Raw genomic sequence first — 4,207 nt, 5'->3', positions numbered from 1 at the left:
ACACACACACACACATGCATGCGTACACACACAGGCGTACAGTCATATGCATCATATATTAAATGAGCAGCAATATAGATCTAACAATAATTATCTTAAGCTAGATATATACTCAATATTATTTTGATGCATGCTTAAATGTCACCAATGTGTAGTTACAAGCCAATGAAAGCCTTCCTCTCAGTTAGTTGCACCTATGTCTTTACCGCTAGGTATTTTTTGTCTGTCCTTTTTATCGTAGAATCATCCACAATATTCATGATTTTCTCATTTTATATAGAGAAAGGCATTTGTTCCCTTCCCTAAAGTATTTCAGTCTGTTATAACATTTCCTCTCATTATTATATATGTAAAAAAAAGAGTTAATCCTGCTTTGAGCGTTGGGAAGGGCCTTGAACAAGAATTTCGATTGTCAAGAACCAATCTGGGGGTCATGACTCGTAATACTATGAACGTGAAAAACAAAAACTATTGCTCAAACTCGAAGTAGAGCAATAACTTAAATGGCTCAAGTAGACCCATGCAGTGAGAGTGTTGAAAGAACTGTGGGAGAGCAACATGCAGTGACACTAAAAATCTGCCAGTCTTGAACAGAAAGCAACAATATTGTTATAATTTACTATCACTCACCAACACAAAGAAACGCGAACCCTTTAGTTCAGTAACACGGCTTACAAGACATGAAGGATCCCGATTCCACACACGGCCTGCACCAGCGCGCTCTTTGCAGAGAGCCCTAAACCTAATCAATATTATGAAATGTGTTTCCAAGTTTTTGTCCTCAGATGTTGCCCCCCCCCCCCTTTCCCCCGAGTGTATCTTTTTTAAAAAATCAATAATGCTCTGCCCATTCCGTAGTCCTATACTTCGCAATGCTCGGACTTTGAATGAACTTAGGCGACCCCAACAAACGTTGATGATCACACGATGCGTGATGCGAAGCTCGCAGGTTCTCTGACCGGTCACGATAGCGAGCCCGACAATCTAAAAATCGGACAACGCTTGTATTTTCTTTTCTATTTTTCCCCCCACAAGTGACAGCACAGACACGAATCCGAGTACTGATTAAATTTTATTTGCACGGCGACACAGCGTTTATACTGCACAACCTGCTTGCCATTTGTGTTGCGTTATCAGTCTATCGCTGGCAAATTTCTGGGTGCTGACGAAAGCGAAAGTAGATCTTGATTTTCCCGATCGACACTCGGTGTCGCATACACTTCCACCTGCCGCCATAGCTGCCTTTTCGCGTGAAACATACTCTCGGACGGGGAAAGGATGAACGAGAAAAAAGTGAAGAGTTGATAGTTCAAGATCCAAGATAACAGGAGAAGGAAATGTTATTACGAGTTCTGTCCCAGACATTTTCCAGACAAAACGATGACCACGGAACAGTTGGGTCGGCAGTGTCAAAGATACCTTAAAAAGGCACAAGAATAAGATTTTGACGACCCAAAAAGCCACACACAAGCATAACCCACGTTCTAAAATCACGTCTCCCTTCGACTTTTCGTGGTTCAAGAAGAGGACAGAAAAAGTAGGTGAAAGTAAATCCCCAGATTTAACCAGAAAATAGCCATGAAAAAAAAAATGTCTTGATTGAGATAAAACTTTAATAGACTGCTAACTGAACGTTCACTTTGTTGATCAATGCAGGCACAATGGATAGCTATTAAGCATTTCCCTATCATAAGGTCCGTGGAAGTTACCAACAGGCTTAGCTCCTGTGATGTCATTTGACATTATCTTGACTGGAACGTTTCAACAATGTTCGTAAACAAAACGTTATCAACACCAGGAACTACTCTTCAGTCCAGCATCGTAAAAATAATCGTAATAATGAAACCTATAATAATACTAATACTAATAATAATACTACTACTACTACTACTACTACTACTAATAATAATAATAATAATAATAATAATAATAATAATAATAATATTAATAATAATAATAATAATACTAATAATAATAAAAATAATAATAATAATAATAATAATAATAATAATAATAATAATAATAATAATAATAATAATAATAATATATAAAATAAAACGGGGACATTAATAGACAGACATGACAGTTGATAGCTGAGCACAGCAAGTGACTATATCCGCTTTTGGTTGACTGATGATGGGTAAAGAGATTTTAAGCCGATACTTTACCTCTGAAAGAATCTAAGCCGTAGCTTAATTCCGTATCAAGAAATGTTGCAGCTAGAGAAGTCAATATCGTCAAAATTTCAAACTCGTTTTTCTCAAATCTGTGAAAAATGGATAAAGTCACTTTTTCTTGCGCTCAGCCGTATACAGTGGAACCTGCCATGACGGCCACCTGTATAATACGGCCACCTGTATAATACGGTCACCTGTACAAACGGCCACTTTCCATTTCCCCATTGGGTTTTTTCTATATAACTTAACTGTGTAAAACGGGCACCTGTCCAACGCGGCCGCTGCCACCTTATTTTATCAACCCACGGTATCAGATTTACCTGCCTCGGACGGCCAGGCGTGGTCACTCATTGCCCGACGTTTGTCAAAAATTTTGAATCGCCCCTCAAGCTGTGGACGGGCCGTCATAATTCATTCACCTGTTGTTATTGTCAGTCCCTCCAATGACTGTTTACCCAAGATGACCAGTAGGTAGGCCTAACAATAAATTTTCAAGACTAAGAGCTGGTGAGGGAAGCGTGTGATCCGTCATAACGTATAAGCCCCACCCACAACTCATGCATTAATCGTGTGAGAGGTGACTGGCCACTGTTTGGTTTACCTAATCTGTAACAAAGTAACAATGGACGTTGATGTGAACTTGTGACAAAAGCGAAGCTCGTTCTCCGAGCGGTGGCTACCCGTATGGTTGTTTTACCATGACACTCGGTCGTCATCGTGCACAAAATCAGCAAGAAAAAGAAAGCTTGCAAAAAACAACCAACCAAACAACCAACCAAACAACCAACAAAAAACCTTCTTACACCAACCATCCCTATTTTTCAAAAGAAAGCAAAAACGCTTTTGCATTCGCCTTACAGTAGTGCTAAGTTTGATATCAGCCCAGTTTGGACCACAGCCAGAAGGGAATGGTTTGTTTTTTGTTTTTCTCTTTTTTTTTTTGGTCCCGTGTCCTGATTTTGGTGCCGATATTTGTAGGTTACGTAAATTGTATAGATATTGGGCAAATTGGTATGTTTTCTAGAAGAAAAAAAAACCGAAACAAGAATAAGGGGAATCGTTTAGGGGAAGATGATGATGATGATGATGATGATGATGATGAATGTGATCATGATGATGATTATTTATGGTGACGACGATGATGCTCTAATGTTGGAAATAATGTGCATATTAGTCAGAGTGTTACGTGTGTTTCAATTTTTTATTTTTTTTGGTGCTTACTCTAGATCCCCACCAGGCTGTCCTGGGGGATGGAGGGTTGCCAGAAACAACCCTAATTCCCAACTCCTCGCATAGAGTGACCAAAAATTTGGAACTAATTCGTCATCTTCATCCCTGGCATTTAATAAAAGTATGCCGAAAAATCACATGGGGGCCACTTCTAAGTGATGACATATTTTTTAGTGTGTTTGTTTCCCTACGTCTATGCTATCATATTTTCAAAACACGGGAACGAAACAAAAGTGGCATTTAATGGAGACTGGAAACCTTTCCTTTAGCTCTTAGCCCACAATTGTCTGAGACTACTTTCACTCTCATAAATATCTATGGTATGTCTTACTTTTCCATACTTATATTTAGACACAGTTAATTTTTGCGATTGCAATAGCTGCATTCGTTAACCCCCATTCCCGATGATCTACGTCAATTCCCTTCTCATTCCCAAGTAAAACAATCTTCTCATAAATTGTTGATGTATTTAAGGGAAGTTTGAAAAAGAGGGAGTGATTGGGATTTAAATAATGAGACCAGAGATTTGCGATGCTCAAGGATAGATAACAAGGCTAAAACAGCACCTGGACATGGTTGGCTGGTGCCCCTATAAATAACTTATTTTTGGTCAAATGTGGATGGTGGGGGACTGTCACCAGGGAGTCCAGCTGTCTGTCTGTCTGTCTTCTCCGTCTCTCTCTCTCTCTCTCTCTCTCTCTCTCTCTCTCTCTCTCTCTCTCTCTCTCTCTCTCTCTCTCTCTCTCTCTCTCTCAAACTCTCTTTCTCGGACCGGACGGAGCGAAGGGAGAGGACACTCC

The sequence above is a fragment of the Aplysia californica genome, unplaced genomic scaffold (genome assembly GCF_000002075.1).
Source record: "Aplysia californica isolate F4 #8 unplaced genomic scaffold, AplCal3.0 scaffold00215, whole genome shotgun sequence".
NCBI lineage: Eukaryota > Metazoa > Mollusca > Gastropoda > Aplysiida > Aplysiidae > Aplysia > Aplysia californica.
The sequence above is the reverse complement of the archived record's forward strand: the minus strand, read 5'-3'. Positions refer to the sequence as shown.